The sequence below is a fragment of the Numenius arquata genome, chromosome 12 (genome assembly GCF_964106895.1).
Source record: "Numenius arquata chromosome 12, bNumArq3.hap1.1, whole genome shotgun sequence".
NCBI lineage: Eukaryota > Metazoa > Chordata > Aves > Charadriiformes > Scolopacidae > Numenius > Numenius arquata.
The window spans coordinates 2,575,692-2,594,839 of record NC_133587.1 but is presented as its reverse complement, the minus strand read 5'-3'; the positions used below and the strand labels follow the sequence as shown (position 1 = coordinate 2,594,839).

At 49.1% G+C, this 19,148-nt stretch overlaps 1 long non-coding RNA gene across 1 annotated transcript; it reads right to left on the bottom strand.

Moving 5' to 3' along the window:
- Window positions 1-596: 596 nt before the first annotated feature.
- LOC141470732 (uncharacterized) lies at window positions 597-18,759 on the bottom strand. Its single transcript, XR_012463504.1, has 3 exons — window positions 18,614-18,759; window positions 18,060-18,218; window positions 597-1,573 (listed from the first exon to the last, which is right to left on the bottom strand). It is a non-coding gene; the product is annotated as an uncharacterized lncRNA (long non-coding RNA).
- Between the last annotated feature and the right edge of the window lie 389 nt (window positions 18,760-19,148).

Below are 19,148 nucleotides of genomic sequence, written 5' to 3'. Positions count from 1 at the left end.
ATTTAAATGGTACCTAAAGGACCAGAGACGTGGAATCAGGTGAACCACATTTCTGGTGAGTGAAAAGAGACATATCTCTGCACTCTCTCATGCCAGGGGTTAACTTAAGAAGTCGTTAAGAATTAGAGACAGGAATAATCTCACATCAGACTTTTGCATTCCGATGGCTCATTATACCAGCAATATTCATGGCTTGTGATAGCCCTATAGATTTACGATGGTTAGGAAAAGATGACGCCCAGCTTACTTTCCCACCAATCATTATTACATGGGAAAGTGAGTGATTTTCTTTAAGTCCATTAGCATAACATTAGTGCTTATAACGACCAGACAGGGATAAGACATTTTACAAGTCTTTCAGGTGAACAAAGTCAAATGGGGGACCTTTTTTTAAGGAGCATAGCTTTTATCTCCCCAACAAAATAGACATTTTTGTGCAGTACAGGCTGAGGATATTTGCAATTTGGGGCAATTAAGGAGTAGCTGGTATTCCCTGCTCATTCCCTGCTCTGGCGGCCCCGTAACTCCCCATTTCTTCTCTAGAGTCTATTGAACGAGCAGCTCGGCGCATGGTACAAAACACAAGGAGGGAACTTCAGATCAAAACCTTTATTCTTCGTTGCAGCAGGTGAAACACCAAGGCAGGGGGCTCCCGGGTGGGCACAAGTGAATACATATGAAAATGCACAGCATTTGCAGTTGAAATACACGGTCCTGAATTGCAGCTGAGATCAATACAGGAGGACGATAGAGATTATCAATCTTGAGTGGTCTCCGTTAGGCAGAATTGACTGGCAACCACATAATGACTCAGGCTCAGCCCACCAGTTTAGAGCCCGGGTGATAGATCTGCAGATGCCAGTCATCATAATTTCCTTATCGGCAGCGTTCACGTGGCCATTTGTCTTCTGCCACCTGAGATGTCTCGGTCCGGTTCAAGTGTTCCATCCTCCGAGGTGCGTCTGAGAGATCAATGCACAGCTACAGCTGGTTGAAGGGGACCAAATCCATTGAACAGTTGATTTGGTTCCATTTTACCAGCTTTAGCAAAGCATTTGGCCTCACGGGCGGTGGCCAGCAAAGAGGGGAATTCCTCGGGGTCTTTTCTTTCCTGGCTGCCTGCCCCTCTTCTGAACTCGCTGCCTGACATTGCAGTGGTTCAAATGGCTTCGCTTTCAGGCAGTCGGGATTTATTTAAGCTTCTTAGAGGCTACGGCTGAAGAGCAGGTCTGAATTAAAGAGGCGGGTTTCATAGCAGCGGAATAGTCTGCAGCGGCAACCACCAGCCTGGAGCATTTCTAAACCCGATATTTGGCTCCATATGTTTTGAGAGCCACATTGCTATTACAGTGTGACATAAGTAAAGGCCATTGTTTTGATCCAGATACTTTAATTGTCACCTCCTGCCTTCTTCCTGTCAGTGTTTTATGGTCTGCTGTCCTCCTCCATGCCCCGTGTTTCGGAGTCTGAAGTGCCACCCAACAGGCAGCGGCAGGCAGAGCGAAGATGTGCTTTGCTACGGCCAGCCCAGCCCGCAGCCCAGTAACTCGGGGCTGCAGAGCTCACAGCCCTCCTTGGAAAAATGGGAGAGAAAAGGTTGAAATACCTGAATTCATTTTTTAGAGGTTGGCGGACTCATCCTCCCTACCCTGCGTTTTCTCATCCAGCGTTAAAATCAGTGGTTTTTCTCAAGATCTGCTTGAGACAAGCGATGGTTGCATTTGCCATCACCGGAAACCAAGAGGAAAGGAAAAGAAAGAGGCGGGGGGAAATGGAAAAAAAACCACATGTTTTTTCTCTCTTGCAGTCTCATAATCAGGCAATTTGCCCCCCGAACGGTGAAAGCGAGCCCCTGCCGGGCAGCCCTGCCCAAGCCACTCGCCCGCTGGTTGGGGGCCGCAGCGCTGGGGAGCTGGTTTCTCCCGGAGAGCCCTGCAGCATGACCACCCCACTGTTAAAAATAACTCGGTAAATCAAATTTAAAAATCACAGCGGCTCCGATCATTTCTGCAGTGGGAGCCAATAAACTCAGGCCTTTCCTTCTTAACCTAGAGCCAGGCGCAGATATTGCACATTGCCATGTGCATAACCTATTTAAAGAATTTATATGCGTCATAAGGCAAAGGTGACTTTTCCCCCCTCTTCCTCGGCAGCCCACCAGGCTGCAAGATGATACTGGGAAAAAGCACCTGCGCTTATAACCACTGCATGCAGAAATATTGCAAGTGGGCCAGCCTTACAGCTCCCCAAGAAATACAGGCTTTGCGTTGTAAGGGTAAGTACTGCGGATCACTTAACTGCCCAAACCCGTTACTCCAAGCTACCTATAAATAAATGGCGAGAGAGAGACAGAGAGAGAGAGAGAGAGAGAGAGAAAGAGAGAGAGAATAGCTTTTTAAAAAGAGCTCTACAATTAATTTAATCGAGTTATCTCTAGGTACCTTTTCAAGAGACAATCAAGCCAAGGAACTAAAGGAAAACTTAGACAGTGAAGACCTGGAAGTATTAAATTCATGCTTTGGTGAGTTACAGGAGGCAAAGGAAAGTAATTATTTACCGGTGATTGGAGGGAGGTAGAAGTGCCATCGGTGACCGACGTTGCACTGAGCCTGCAAGCTAAACCCTGACGGACACATGGATTTGGGGTTAGCGTGCACCAAGCCTGAGCATCACCACCACGCACTTAAAACACGCTCTGCTGCCCAGGTTCACTTGTTCTGTCCCAGCCCCGTGGATTTGGGGGGAATCAATTGAAAACAGCACTGTGAGAAAGCAGTGAGGGGGTTACATCGAGCATCTCCTGCCAGGGACGAGTGCTGTCCCCACTCCCCCCCAGCTTTGCTTCGGGGACTGCCCGGGAACACATTTGAAATCGATGCGAGTTGGCGTGGATGCTCTGTAACGTTTTGTTTAAATTCTCTGCAGTGAGTTATGAGTGAGCTTTTCCTTTTTAGAAAATTAGTTTTTCTCTTCTGGATGCCATTAATCAAAACTAATGATGTCTCTCTGGTGGCGAGGCTTTCCCAGCAGCCGAGAAAAAGCAGCCCACGGTATCGGCTGGAGATGGCTGTAACCCACCGGGGCTTGTAGCCTCCCGGCAGGGCGAGCACACCTCCCCGACAGCCCGGGTACCTCCAGGCTGGGCTCTGGAGCTGTACAACCCATCTGAGTGAGATGAATTATAGAAGCTTCGCTCAGACGTGTCCAAAGCTCTGATCTGTGCTGAGGCTCCTGATCTCTGCTGCGAAGGAGTGCTCATCCCCTGAACCCCTGGGAAATGTGGGGTACGGGGTTCACCTCTGCCAGTGCAGGCAGAGGAGCTTTGCCCAGCCCTCATGGCCAGGCAGGGCTTTGGTGCCCCTCTCCCTTTCCTCCTGTGCCGATATTACAAGCACAATCTGTGACAGCACCATCTCCTGGGTCCAAAACCTCAACCACCCGACGCCCCCAAACTGAGGTCTGCCGCCCACAATGAAGCCAGGTCCAGTCATTTCCCCACCATTGGGTCTCACATCGGAAAGGTCCTTTCTGGCTGTCCCCAGGGCCAGGATCAGCTGTTGGTGCCACCCTCTGCAGGACCCTGCTCCAAACCCCTCCTGTCCCATCTCACCGGCACATCCCCGAGCCGGGCAAAGTCCACGCGTGCTGCGGGGTGGCATTGGAGAGCCAGGGGCAACGCTTGTTAGAGGCAAAGCAGAGCCAAAATAACAAAATAAATCTGTACATTGCTTTCCTCTCTCTCTCGACCGCTGCTTTATGCCTCTGTTTTGCTTTTGGCCGGGTGACAGCTCCGCCGTTAACAATTCCAGGCACGAGGACGGGTAAAATCCCCACATCACCAAACCACTGCCACGGCAAACAGCACCAGCAGTGGGCAACCTAAGAGGACCTGATCTATCGAGGACCTTTCCACTTTAGCCTCAATATCCTAATACAGACGTGTTATAGACAGTACAGCAAACCCAAAGAATTTATCAGCATTTGTCAATATTCCTAATGAAGCAGAAGATTCAACATGCAATAGAATTAGCCTACAACGAACCCTCGCGTAGGGCCCATCCTTCTGAGTCCAGAAATCTCCTGCCTATTCCAGTCCGATACCCTTTTGAGAAATGAGCATCCCTCGAAGCCATTATCATTATAAGCTAAAAGGCCAAATGAGACAAAGTACTGTTGCTCTTCATCTGAATAAACAAATCATTTTTAGATCAAATGCATTAACAATTTATCATGCTAAAATCCAATCAAAAGGAAAAAACAACAATACAGAACATTGATTTCCTACAGCTTTATCTTAATGAAGTGCACATTCCCTTCGTAATTAGCTTTGGAAGGTTTTTTTCCCCCTTTCCTCAAGCTAATGTGTTATTTGATTTGCATCCAAACATTACTAAATCGGAGGAAATTTCCCCAAAATGAAGTGGCTTTTGATAATACAGGAAAATGCCTACTTTCTCGCTTTGCTATTTTTTCCACCAAAGAGCCATACTTCTGCTGCAGATGATTCAACTTTATTGCCCACTGTCTTTGCGAGGATGCTTAAATCAATGCCACAGTTGCTGTATTCTGCACAATGTGCCATTTGTAAACCAGAAAATACAACCTCGCCGCTTTTATCCGTTTCCTTGCAGAACATCAAATATTAATTTAACTTATATTATTACAGGGAAAAAGTGGACTGTGTTTTATTAACATTTCTAAAATTATAGATATTCAACCCAAAAAGTAGACTCCAGACAAGGCTCAAGAGCCTACCGCTCGGATTTTATTTGACTTAATTAAAAAGCACTCAGTTCCTCTCTGCACTAAAGCAGTTGCTGACATTGCAGTAGCCACTCAGTCTTTCAAACCAAAACTATTACCTGAACTTAATAAAGTGTCTGTTTAATTTATACACCCCCCTGAACCCACCTGTCTCCCACAGACATGACGTGGTTCTTGCTAATGACCGGCGAAGGCAGCGAGTTGACGGCAAATTCACCAGCACCCCAGGGTAACCCAGCTGCCCCGTAACATCGTTTCCATCACCTTTTATCCGCCTCCTTTGCCATTAATTCCCCTTTATCCAATATCCATGATCCATTGCTGGGAACGTTTTTTGCCATGCCACCTCTCCGCTCCTCCCCTAAATCTCTCTTTTAAATCTTTTCTCCTGTAAATGATGCTGAACAGAGGACTATTGCTTTCATCCTGCTTCACTGAGTATTTGCTGAAATGCAACGGCCAGTTTGATAGCCCCGGTGTATTGGGATGTATTGCCGAGGTACCCGGCAATATCTAGGACGGGGAATAAAGCCTCAAACCCTACAATTGCCACCTTATTCCCGGCAGAAAGTCCAAAGCGACCTTATCAAAATCTTGGCTTTCAATAGGAGAATCTTTGTCTTAACCCAAATTTTGGTCCTAGGCCTCTTGTAAAAATAAAGGTCCTACTTCGAGCACAGACCGGGTCGGTTCTGGCGGTGCAGAGCATCGGTACCCGGAGGGAGCTGCAAACGCTCTGGCTCCGTGCGGGGCTGGGACGGAGCCTCCGAGGCCGTTTGCCCGGAACGTGATGCTCGGAGCCGCCCTCTGGGAGCTGTAGCTCCCGAAACCGGCCGTGGAAATAGTTGTGGGGTTGGATTTTTTTTTCTTTTTTTTTTTTTTTTCCAACTCACACACTCAAAAGAGAACAAAGCCGTACCCTAATACAGTTTGTGCATTTTATGGACCAAACAATTAAATAGGTTTTAAAACATCTGCTGACTGCATAATTCCATACAGGGGAGTGTACTCAGCATTTTTAAACAGCAACTGATACAAGATACCACTTAATAGTACAAACCACCAGCAGTCCCCATTAAAAATCAATAGAAAATTAGATGCTATGAAAATGCAATATGCGTCCAATTAGTTATAATTGGAGCAAATGGTGATGCAGATAAACTCCTGGAGGAAGACATATTTGTCCAGATCGCTCCCTGCCTGCCATGGGTCCGGCAGAGGATGGGCTCTGCTCTACCCCTGAATGATGATCCCTCTAATACACGTGTGTTAACTCTTATCTAATTACGGAGTTGCTCGGAGCCTGCAGGACTGCTTTGGTGCACCACTGTGCGCGGTGAAAAATGATCCTCTGTCAGGCAGAAACCTCCCTGTTGGGCTTGACAAATTATGCCAGCAAACCTGTTTAAGAACTAAAAAATCCTTGGACACGGTGACAGGCAGAGAAAGATGCTTCCTGGGGACAGTTATTTATTTATTTACCCAGCGGAGTGTAAGAATTGCAGCTCAGTCCCGCGGATACTCACTTTTCTCCCTGCCTGTCTGTTGTTATATCAGCTCAAACTCCTTCTCACCCATTATTTTTCCGGCCTCTCTCAACTCCTGAAGCCTCAGCTGCGCGGCAAAACGGGAACTAGGTTATGCCATTCTAACGCTTTATTTTTAACATCTTCGGTGCAACATATTGGCCTCCTCTTTGTTTCATCTTATAACTAAAGGGGAAGAGCAAAGATCCCACATCGCAGTGGCACACAAGGTACATCCCCAACCAAGCGTCGGTCCAACCCCTCCGCGCCTTTGCAGTGGCTGGAAGCAAATCACTTGTGGTACAACAAACAACATGAATTTGGGGGGAGTTTTTTCCTATAAACACTATGAAGTACTAGTTATTTTGCCAAAACTATTGGCTCAGAGCTAAGAAGCAATAACTGCCTTCAAGGTTTGTATTTTTTTCCCGTTTTAAGTGAATAATTTGAATTATTAAAGACTTACGGCCACAAAAAAAAAAACCCCACAAAGAAGCTCATGTTTACCTGAAACCTTTTTGCATTACTGGACACGCTGTTACTTACACTGTTAAGGGAACTGTCTCTCAAGAAAGAGGGGGGAAAAAAAAAAAAAAGAAAAAGAAAAGAAGTGGCAGCTTTTATTTGTTACGCTGACTCAGCCGAATGGTGGAACAAGAAACGTTAAGACCCAATCCATAACTTTTGTGGGCGCTCAAAGGACGTATTCTTCCCCGACACTGATAAAAGTTTAATATGTAGTTGCCCAGGTTTTTAATAAACTTGTCAACAAAAGAGCAAGGCAAATTGATGGGGACCTTCCCAGGAATAAATTCAGCTTCAAATAGGCCAAATGAGCGTGGAGGACAGGGAGGGGACGGCACACGGGCGACTTTTGCTGGTCTTTGCAAAAATGGCACAATAGATTTTAGCGGGTGCGTCTTATTGTCTCAAAGACAAGGCTTTAGGACAAAGCTGGCTCGATTTAAAGAAGGCGAGGTGGTGCAGAGCATCGTGCTTCAGAGCCCGGACACCGCCGGGGAGGGGAAGGGACAAACCCCCAACAGAAACACCCCTCTCGCCCTACCTGTCCCCATGGCCCCGTCCCCACAGACCTGCTCGGGGACAAGCTGCGGCATCACTCCCTGCACATATTTCAGGCCATCCCCTCTGGGTACCGCCTGCACAGCCGTATCCCCCGCTCCGCCAAACCATCCCTGTTGCCCGCTCCATCTTTTCCCTTCAAACACTCAAGGCTGAGCTTAATTCAAGCAAAACACAGCCCTCTCCCACTGCTGGGATGGGAGCTGGGTCACACTCCTGCAGCCTATAGCTCCACGTACCCCTCACCTATAGGAACCGGCTATATCGCATCCACGGGGACATAAGCTACACACACTGTCCACCTCCTGCAAGGTTAGGAGTGAAATCACTGCATGAGATTCATTATATTCTACTAGCCTCAATCAAGCTGGTGCCTTAAATTATTAAGACTAGGGGGTTTTTTTTGTTAATTTGTTTACCCGAAGTAAACACAAATATTAAATCAGAGCTTCCAATAATCTCACTGCCAGCAAATTAACCCAGAAGAGGACACCAGTGTCTCCATCCTGGCAACTCATTGCCGCATTTTGCTTCCCCCAAAACACCCTCCTTCGCTGGTCTCGACCAGCGCCGGCAGCCGATGGCCAAGTCCTGCCCCCGAGGCTGGGTCACATCTCAGATTGGAAGCACTGGCCCCGGCCGCCGCGGTCAACTTTATTCTTGATTGCTCTTAGGTCACTGGATTCCTGCTCCCGTAGCTTTATCCGACTCCCCCAAATGCCAGGGTTGACTTGCCTATGTAAGGGCTTTGCGGGGATGGCTCCCGTCCTTACAGCTGCCGGGTGACTCCTGCGGTCGGTGGTCACGAGTCCCACGCCTCCTGGCTGCCCAGATGCCACCTAATCCGGTCCCACCAGAAGGGCAGCTGAGAATGAGCGCTATTTATAGCAGTTGTTTCCCGGTTCCCCCCGGGCTCCTCGGTCTGCCCAGGGGCTTTTTTAGATAGCGGCACGGGTCCCAGCACAGGCCATATCTGGGCATGGCGAGGCGTTTACAGGCATGGCCCTGTGCTTCATGAAAAAAAAAAAAAATAAAAGAAAAAAAAAAAAAAAAAGGAAAACCCTGCATCTGTTGGAGATGTCAGTCGTCCCCCTTCCCCTGAGCCCCGGCGTAGCCTCCGGAGCACCACCAGCGACTGCTCCCACTGCTAAAACCTCTGACTATTACATTCTGCTTTATTCAAGACATATCTGTGCCGGAAAGCCTTCCCCTCGTACACAAGGATATAGGATATCCACCTCCGCTCCTCCGTACAGGCTGCTGTGCAAAAATACAAACTAAACCAGGGGTGCCCGATGATTCTGGTTAAACAGCACAAGCAAAAACACCTTCAGAGCTTCCCGGGGCACAGCAGCGGTCAGGAGGAGGCAGCCCACGGAGATGCTGCTCCTCTCGCACATGCAGGTACCCCCTGAGGTGCTCCCAGCTGGGCATGGGGATGGCCAGGCCATCCTGGGGGCCACCCTGTTATGGGACAACCTCCCCGGTGCCAGCAGAGCCAGCCGGTACCGTGGCACTGGGCCGTATAGTGCCCAGACTGATAACCATCAAGAAACCCCGTGGGGCTGGAGCATCTTGTGGAGCCCATCGCCCGGCTCCCTCCCGCTTGGGTGTCCCCCCAGGCAGCCACAGCCCTGTGGCAACATGGTTGAAGTGCAACCTCACACCCTGCAACCACTCGGAGGTGTCGGGGAGTCCAACAAGTCTTTGCAGAGGGGGCACAGCCCAGCCAGGCTGTGCCATCTCCCCAAAACACGTGCCAACATCCCTGTGCAAGCCAAGACCAAAGCAGAGTCCTTACAAAGTCCTTACAAAGCCAGGATAAGCTTGTCCTTGGGCAGTTGCATCAACCTGCCTTGGCCTCCTCCAGCTTTAGCCTCGCCGTGCAAGGAACGGCTACAACAACCCCACGGCGAGCACCTACTCGGGGAAACTGAGGCAGGGGAGTGACAGGAATCATTTGTGAGCCCAGCGAGCTGGCGGTGGAGCCCGTGCCCTGCGCTCCCATCCTTGGAGCACCGGGCTGCTCTCACCGTGACCCCCCCCCCCCGCATCCCAACGGGACAGCATCTCACAGCATCACTGCCCGCTCGGCCGAGGTCAAGAGCAACCCCAGCGTCAAGAGGCAAACGTTAAAGCCAGGATCTTCTCTGGGAAGATATCGCAAGTGCGGTGCTTAAATCAGCCCTGGGCTTTCAGGGGAGGGATCGGAGCTGAGGAGCGAGGATATTTCTCTTGCGAGGAACACGCCACCCCCTCGCCCACAGTCACTGCTAAGTGCAAGATGTGGTGAAAGTCTTTAAAAATAGATATATTCCCAAGCAATTCATGCCGCTTGCATCTGGCAGGGCAAGCCTCGCATGGAAGCTCTTTCTTACTGACTAAAAAGGATCATTAGCAGCTCGAGGCTCGTGCAACCTTGACTCTCCCCTCCTCTCTTCAGGGCCTTCTCTTGTTCTTGGCCTAAACCAGCCCTGGGAAACACAGGGGAAGCCCTGCCCAGCCAGGCTGGTGTCAAAGGCAGGGAGAGATACTGCAGTGCAGTGCTGATCTCTTCTGCAATCGGACGTGCAGACTAGCCCGAATGCTGAGTCAGCACAATTTCTTTTTTGATTGGTTGATCTGAGTAACATACTTTCAATGTATGCTAAAGGGGCAGCAATTAATACATTACCCCCACCCCCCCACTTTCCCCACCTTTCCAAATGGCTTCGAATCGCACGCACAGATCTCACCCCCAAAGTCGCTCTCTGGTCCTAAATATTCTGAGGCTCTTTCATTTTTAATTTAGGGCATTAAAAAAAAAAAAATTTGCAATCTAAGCGATGCTCACTTTGATCGACTTGTGCTGCTGCAGCTAAAATATCTGTCCTGCAGGTCAATCTAATCATGCTTAATAGCAGTTTATTCTTCAACGCAACATTTTTCACGTTGGGTCGACAGTTTTAAATGAGATTGCTGATGCACCCCTTTACTAAGGCTTTTACCAGGGCCAGCACATCCCTTGAAATACTCGTGCAATAAAATGCTTTATTGCTCTTGATGAATGCACTATTAAACTTGAATTGCAAACATGCCCCCCCCATTTTTATTTTTATTTTTTTCCAAAAGAGGGTGCTGGAATTTATGGGACCACCTGTCTTCTGATATTAGGTGATAGTAACAATAGTAATAATAGATCATCAACATAATCAACGCACAAAACTAAAAAAAAAAAAAAAAACACAACCTGCCGAGGAAAACCGCCTGGCAAAATTTGTCCCTGCGCTCTCATGTGCACGTGCAAAATATCCATCTTATACCCGCCGGTAGTTCCGCTTATACGCGGAGAATTCATCTTGAGAACGGCTGGATTTTGTGAGGCATAGAATAGAAAAATTTAACTAATTTGGTCCACTGGATTTATGGCTTTTACAATTCTCCGAGCTCCTGTTCCCGCGCCCGGCACTGCACACTCCTCGGCTGGCAGGACGGACGGGCGCAGCGGAGCATCCCGGAGCTGCGGCAAAGCAGCGGCTCCGGCAGCGATGCTCCTCGCGGCCACGGCGCTCAACCTGGGAGACGCTCACCAGGTTATCAAGACCTAAAGAGAAGCGACTGAACTTTAGCCGCCAAATCGAGCGGACCTGGTGCAATGCAACGGCCACGGGTTTAATCCAAAGAGGTGTTAAAGGGAGGAGGAGCTGCCACCCAGCAGAAGAACGGCGCAAACTGGTTGCCGAAGGCCTGCAGCCGTCACCAGCTTCCATCGACGCCAACAGCAAAGAGCTGCCCTGGCTCTGGAGGGGCCACACACAGACACCCCACTTCATTCTTAACTTCATCCACACCATCCAAGCCTGGGTGCCTCGGGACATGTGCCACAGCAAAGCCTCCCCTGTCACCTCCGCTCCCACGCTGCGAGACAGCGCTCAGAATTATAACTTTGAAAATATTTACATAAAAAATAAATCTGAGCACTTAGTGACTTCCTAAAGCTAACAATTGCATGTGATTAACAAGTGTATTAATTCAGAGCGGGGGGGAAGGAGATAAAAATTGCATTAGGAATGCAGGTATCTACTGTAAATCAGCCCATGAGCATCCTTCTAAGAGCAACACATAGCGGCACAGGTGTTTTAGTAAAACCTGCTCTCAGGAAAGAAAGAAAGGGAAGAAAAGAGGGAAAAAAAAAGAAAAAGAAAAAGAAAAAGAAAAAGAAAAAGAAAAAGAAAAAGAAAAAGAAAAAGAAAAAGAAAAAGAAAAAGAAAAAGAAAAAGAAAAAGAAAAAGAAAAAGAAAAAGAAAAAGAAAAAGAAAAAGAAAAAGAAAAAGAAAAAGAAAAAGAAAAAGAAAAAGAAAAAGAAAGAAAGGAAAAAGAAAAAGAAAGAAAGGAAAAAGAAAAAAGAGAGAGAAGAGAGAGAAGAGAGAGAAGAGAGAGAAGAGGAAAGAAAAAAGAAAACAGAAAAAAGAGAGGAAAAAAGAAAAAGAGGAAAAAAGAAAAAGAGGAAAAAAGAAAAAAGAAAAAAGAAAAAAGAAAAAAGAAAAAAGAAAAAAGAAAAAAGAAAAAAGAAAAAAGAAAAAAGAAAAAAGAAAAAAGAAAAAAGAAAAAAGAAAAGAAAAAAGAAAAGAAAAAAGAAAAGAAAAAAGAAAAGAAAAAAGAAAAGAAAAAAGAAAAGAAAAAAGAAAAGAAAAAAGAAAAAAGAAAAAAGAAAAAAGAGAAGAAAAAAGAAAAAAAGAAAAAAGAAAAAAAGAAAAAAGAAAAGCAATGAAAGAAGGTAGGAAAGGAAAGGAGGAAAGAGAAGGAAAAGGAGAAGAGGTGGGGCAAAGGTCAGCAAGGAAAGGAGTGAAATATTATATATAAATTATAGATAACATAGAATGTTATGTTATATCCAGAATGGTGAGAATTGTCTGAATTTTTCATCCAGAGACCCACGCTAACACCAGTGACTTACAAAGGAGTGAAACTGCAACCCTGCTCGGGCACCAGATCGAACTCAGCCCCGCTCGGCCTCAGCTCGTTTCCCAGCACCCGCCAGTTCCTCTGGCCCCCAAATGGGGCTGGACACCCACAGGACCCACCCAGGGGCTGGTGGGGCTGAGCCCAGGGGACACCGTGTCCCTGCAGCGAGGCCCTGACAGACCTGGCCGTGACCCCCCCAGGAAAGACCTGGCTTTGCGGGACCTGGAATAACCAGAGCATCCTAAAATGACACGGGGTTGATGTGCACATGAGCCATCCTCCAGCACAAACCCAGCCTTCCCAAAGCCACCTGGCAAAGAAAAGGCTCCTCCCCTGCTCGGAAGGGGCTCAGTGCTTCCCACGCCTCCATCAGCCACGGTATTTACTTAAACAAAAAAAAAAAAAAAGAAAGAAAAAAAAAAGAAAAAAGTTTTTAATAAACCCCACCAAATCCTATAGGTAGGGAATCTCCCCGTTAGCCCAGCCTGCCTTTTCTAACTATTCACCAGCGCCCGCTCACGCTTAAATCTTCTTCGGCGTACGTGTAACAAGTGACGACTGCGCTCGCCGCGAGTAGAGCCAGATAAAGACGCCACAAAAATCCAAACTCCGAGTCTGGCCCATTCCCCGGGCCCAGGAGAGGATGCTGCCGTGGTGGAGATGGGGTGAACCTCGGCGCGGGATGCCGAGGACTCGCATCCACCCGGCGATGCCTCGGGAACCCGTTAGCCGAGCGAAGAAGGGCATTGCGATGGCAGGGAGACCGCTCAAAAGCAAAACGTCGCTCTCAGCCGCCCTGCAGAGACCGTAACATGAGTTTGGGGATCAGCTTTCCAAGGAGTTCGGCTTTGCCCATCATTCCAGGCGTGAGGATTTTGGGGGCTGAAAGCTTTAAAGCCCCTTTAAGCGACTCCCGCTTGGGCACAAGGTTAAACTGGTGTTTAAACCCAGTTCCTTTCATCTCGCCTCATTATTGTAGGATCCTGGAAAAAGAGCCAACTCATTGGAAAAGGTTAAAAAAAAAGGAAAAGCGAAAGCCAGCGAAGGCTTCCAGAATTAAAGGAGCTCATTTGCTTATATTCCTTTTGGGAAATAAGACCCCTGCATTGAGAGCCCTCCTCTGGCTTTCGCTGTGATCTGCTGGCTCGATGGCTCATCACGCCGACGAGGGACATCTCCTTCTCTCCAGTTTTAAGCACAAAAAGTTTTACACACGGGGAAAGAGTGGCAAAGCGGAGTTTGCACCTTAATTTCAAGCTAAAACACTGCACGCCCAACTCACAACTGTTGTATCCTTTTTCCCCCTCTTCTTCTCCCCCCCTTCCATCTCCTTTTGTTTCTCCTAGATTTAAAGACCAGGCAGCTCTGTTTGCTATCTAGCCTTATTTTTTTGGGGGGGATGGGGGTGGGGAAAGGGTTGATGGGGAAGCGGGAAAAAGGAGGGATTGGCCTGCATCCCTGTGAAAGCCCTGGAGTGGACAGCCAGCTTTCCTCTGGCATCGCCTTTCAAAGCCCATGCCGCAGTCAGCATATTGAATATTTAATGTCCTGATGAGCATTTCCACCTGCTGACACAGGCAAAGTGACAGAACAATACACGCGCTGGAACAAGATCATCAATTGACTCCCCAGTCGGTCTGCCAGGTCAGGCAGTTAAAAAAAAAAATAATATAATAAAATAATAAAAAAAAAATATAAAATAATCTGTCTGTCTTTCTCCCCCGCTTTGCCCGGGGTCACACACTGCTCCTCCGAGAAGGGTTCCCACCTGAAATACATACTTCTTTACATTCCATAGCTTGCCAGGTCCATATGGGCATATAAAGAAGTATGTCTCTCAAGCAGGTAGTTTCAATATGCGCATTTATATGGTCACAGGAGGAAAAATAACGCTGATTTACAATTTACAGCCCGAGAGTGAGTTACGGCTGCGTTTAAACCAGCAGCCGTTCCTCCTGCCCAGCCCATGTGCACACACACACACCCCCCCGGCTGCCGCTCCCCGCCGTAATCCCGGGCTTTGCCCTCGGCAGGTGATGGATTCGGGTCCCCGGGAAGAGGATGGGGACCATTCAGCGGACACAAAGCGGCAGCGGTCCGGTGCCTGCCCTGGCAGGGGCTCTTTGTCACGTAAACGGCACAGAGTAAAAGCCAACCTCCCACTCCACCTAAAAAGTAGGTGTTTCGTTCAAAATCATAAACTTTCAGCAATTAAAAAGACCAAAATGTGGCTGAGTGGAAGGGATTTGCTTTACATGCAGATAGAATTTCAGACAAAGCCACGGGGGGGGGGGGGAAGTTAAATATATCTATTAGTTCCCAATTGCCTCCACCCTGCAATTTGGGAGCAAAAAGCCAATTTGCTTTCAGAAAGGCAAAAATCAAACGGCCAGGCACTGATTTACAAACCGACACCGGGAAGGACTGCTCCATTTGCCAGAGTAAGAAAACTCATCAGCTCCAGACAAGCAATTGCTTTCATCAGTAAGTAGAGATTAAAGCATAGGAAGAAGAAAGCGTCTTACCTAGAGAATCCTGTGATTTTTTTTTTTTTTTTCCTCTGCTGGTCACCGGGAGCGAGACACTACCCCGCAGATAAGCAAACCCCCAAAGACAGCACATGCCTTTTGGGGAGTTCAGGGTGTTTAAAAACAATATATAAAAAAATGAAAAATCTCTTCTAATAAATCATCCGCTGGAGCTCCACGCCAGCTAAGGGGTTTGGGGGGAGACGCCCGCAGACGTGCAGCATAAAAGGCAGCCAAAGCCGGGTGCCGGCAGCTCGGGCCGAAGTCTTTCCGGAGTTATTCCCGCAGCCCCCGTGGGATGCTCGGCCGCCGGCTCTGCACCCCCCCCCCAAGCCCAAATCCTCTGCTGGCCTCCCCGCAGCCACGCTGGCCTTTAAATCTCCCCCGGACAATGTGGGCCGAGCGGCCGGGCTGCAAAACGCCGCCCGGGTTGAATGGGAGACTATTATGGGCAGGCTTTAGGCAGGGAGCGAGGGCGGAGGGCAGGCCGGGGGCTGCCTGTGCACGCTCAGCAGGCGCTCACCTGCGCCCCTCGCCCCGCCGATCGATACCAATTTACAGGCAAATGGCGGGATGGCTGCCTTCGCCTTAATGAATTTTACCGCTCCTCGCCGCCTTCTAATGAACCCTTTAAAGAGGGTTTAAGTAAACTTAGCAAGTGGCAAACTAAGCACTCCGGAATACCTAATTGCGTCGATGCTTTTCCCACCGCTTTTTGGAAATACCGCTGCCAGCCGGGGAGTAAATCTTTCCCTGCTCCCCATCGACTCCTGGCACCACCGAAAAGCAAAGGCCGCGAGGAGCCGGGGTGTAAATCCGCTCTGCTCAGCCCCCAAAAGGGCTTTACACCACGCACACAAACACCGGCGCATGCCCCGGCCCCGAGCTGCTCCTCTCCATCCCCTGAGTTTCTCGGCCCTTTTAACCATCACCGTTTGTCTCATTTTCCTGGCAAACTTCACCCTTTGGTTTGGATTGAGGGGAAGAGAGATGGAGCTGTGGCACCGGTGTAATGCATGACTGCAGTGAAATTAAAGCAAAGGGGGAGCTGAGGAGCGTGAGGGAAAGTCTGAGTGCTTCAGATGCAAAAAAAAACCCAAACCCAAACCAACAGAAACCAAAATGCTGGGAGGGGGACGGTTTGCACAGCCAAGGCGCTCCATGGTACTGAATTCCCTTCAGACCGACAACAGCGGGACCGCTACTGGACTTCTTGGACCATTAAACATCTGCAACTCATACCCAATTTGCTATCTTTAAATAATATATCTTTAAATGATATAGGCTGTCCCGAACGGTCCCCAACTTCTGCCGATGAGCGGGACAGCGGCTGCCGGTCACTAAAGAGAGCACTATGTGAGTGCTAAAAAAAATGACCTTTTAAATCCTTGCTAAAACTGAAGACAATGAGACAACCACGGCAGCAAAGTTCATCAAAACCTGGGGATTTAAATTAGCTTTGAGGCTCTGTGTGGAAGCTCACGCTTTCCAGGGCTGTGCCTTTCGGTGGAGGAGCAGATAAGTGGTGTGATGGTGCTTTTGATGGTGACACCAGAGGCACCCTGTGGTTCCCGTCCTGCGGCTGCCACCAGGAGTAAGTGGTGGTGGGCAAGCGTCACCCAATGTCCTCCACCCACCTGGGCTCACTGAGCTCCTGGGCTTGCTCTGAGCAGGAGAACATGCTCAATAAATCCATGGCTGTTTTGGGGAGAAAAATGGATGGAGCCCTGGAGAGTGCAGAGGCCAAGGGGCAAAAAAAAAAAGGGAAGGGAAGAGCCTGGAGGCGGAGGGAGAAGGAGGATGGTGGGAGGGATGGACACCAAGGTGCTGCGTGTGATATCCCTGCTCTGCCCCAGGCTCGAGGTGCTGCTCGCGTCCAGGTGGCAAAGCGCAACACAAAACTTTGGGTACTTTGGAGACAGCGCGAATTTAAGGCTGGGCACTGGGGAAGGGAGAGGCAAGTGGAGCCAAGGCAGAGGCAAACGGTCAACCCACAGCAGAGGGGCTGGGCACAGGGCTCCGTCCTTGGGAGACACAGACACGACCATCCGCTCCAGAGAAACCCAGCAATTAAACCACCAGCACAAACCACAGATTTCTGCCTGCACAATCACACAGGATGGCCGAGTGCAGACTCTCTCCGGCACAGAGATGTACATATATCCATACTCTAAACACTGCCTGGAGGTGCGCTGTATCTGGATGATATGTTACACCTGCTTTTACATACCTATGTATAAAGATGTGTATAAAATATACATATGCATGCCATAAACCACACCGAAATGTGAGTGCAGGTGTGTGTAGCACAGGATCCACCTGACAATACCGACATCTATATATTTCTGTGACTAGATATCACCACTCATATAAAATATAATGACCATAGTCAACTCTGGGGTGCAGAAGCAATAACAGTCAGTTGATGTATGAAGTGTAACCCGAATTCCAAACCCTTGCAGGGAAAACCTAACTTCTCCTCCTCCTCATATTCCCTTCCCCATCGTCCACGAACCATGCGCCTGTAATTAACGCTCATTTCTTGGCATTTTAACAGTTAATCACCGCAGCATTGAGATCATGGCAAGTTAGGCTAAGTTTAACCACATTTCACCCTTTTGCTCTGGCTGGTATTAGCTCATAGCACTAGTTTGTTGCAAATAAATAAATAAAGCCCCAATCCCCCCAGGTGTCATTAGCCAGCCTGTGTCTGAATTAGGCATTTAAAGGCCGGTTTAACCTTGCAGAACGGTTGCATGTCAAAGTTCTAACATTTCAGTTCAGATTATTCTAGTGCTCTGCTTGCTCTGCAGTTTGTTAGGGCTTTTTTTTTTTTTTTTTTTTTTTTTTTTAAATGCGGAGTATGCCACAGCAGAACAAAAAAAGAAGGGGGGGCAGGGAGGGGAAGAGAAGGTCTCCTGACCCATCCACAGATTAAACACACACCCAGCACATCCCCGCACAGACACACACAGGCAGCACAAACACACACAAACACACACACACATTTGCCGGATGCAAAAGCCCACATTTAAGTCCCCGGGTAAGTTGGATGAGCACTCGGTCCTGCATTGGCCAGAAAAAAAGTGTTTAAAAACAAGCTGAGCCGGTAGCGGTTAAAGGCAAGGCAGGGAGCAGAAGAGGGGAAGGAGGGGAGAGGAAGGAGAGGGGGGGGAAAAAAAAAAAAAAAAAAAAAAAAAAAAAAAAGACATACCAGTTAGGAGGTTCTGTTGCAGCAGAGGACTCACCAGAGCACTAGCTGAAAGCTGAATCAGCTTTCGAGAGTTAGGGATGCATAGAGGAGGGTCATGGAATCACAAGGTAATAATGCGCTTCATGCTGCAGCCGTCAGCCTTCTCCTTATAGCCAATCTCTAATGCAGGAAGGGAAAAAGAGAGCAGGCCCAGGAACGGTATTAGTCCTCACTTGGAGAGGAGGAAAAAAAAAAAAAAATTGAAAAAAAAATTAAAAAAAAAAAAAAACCCAACCCATCAGGCAAACCCTCCCCTCCCCATCCACCCTTACCTCGCCCCCTCCACCCAGCACCACTACAACTCCATCCCCGCTGCTGCAGCGCGGCTCGGCGGGGGGATGGAGCCGGGGGGGGGGGTGTGGGGTGGGGGGGGGAGCGGGCGGCAGCGCGGTACAGCGGGGGCCGGGCGGGGAGGGTGGGAGATGGGGGTCCCCCCTCCCTGGGAGGGGCAGCGCTGCCGCCGGCCAGGCGGGGGTTAAGGAGAAGCCACCTCGCCCCCCCGGATTGCAGCGCACCTTGATGCAAAGGGCTGCGCCTGCAGAAGTGCCTGCGCACCCCCTCCTCCGCTGCTCCTCCGCGCACCCCCCCCCCCCCACCCCGGGGGGTCAGCCCGGGCGGGGGGTCAGGTTTGGGGGGGTGGGGGGGGAAGATGCACACCCCCGGATGGGGGGGGGGGGGGGGGGAGGGAGCTGGCGGAGGGGAGGGGGCAGCGCTGGTCAGAAAGCGGGTCCACCTTTCCAGTGCTTATATACCCAGCGAAGCATCCCAAACACGCCAGCGGCCCCGGCCCCGCTCTTCCCTCCCTGACCATATTTAGTCAACCACGGCAAAAAATAGCCCGTCAGCTGGAGCCTGCGAGCGGTATTTGGAGTTCAATCGCTCCTCGCAGCCCATTGACTACTGGTCCTGCAGGGTCCTGACTCTGCCTTTTTTTTTTTTTTTTTTTTTTTTCCCCTCTCTCTTCCCCCCCCCCCCCCCCCCCCCCCTCCTCCTCCTCCTCGGCTATTTTTAGCTAGGCCAAATAAAGAGGGAGCTCATCTTACTCTACTC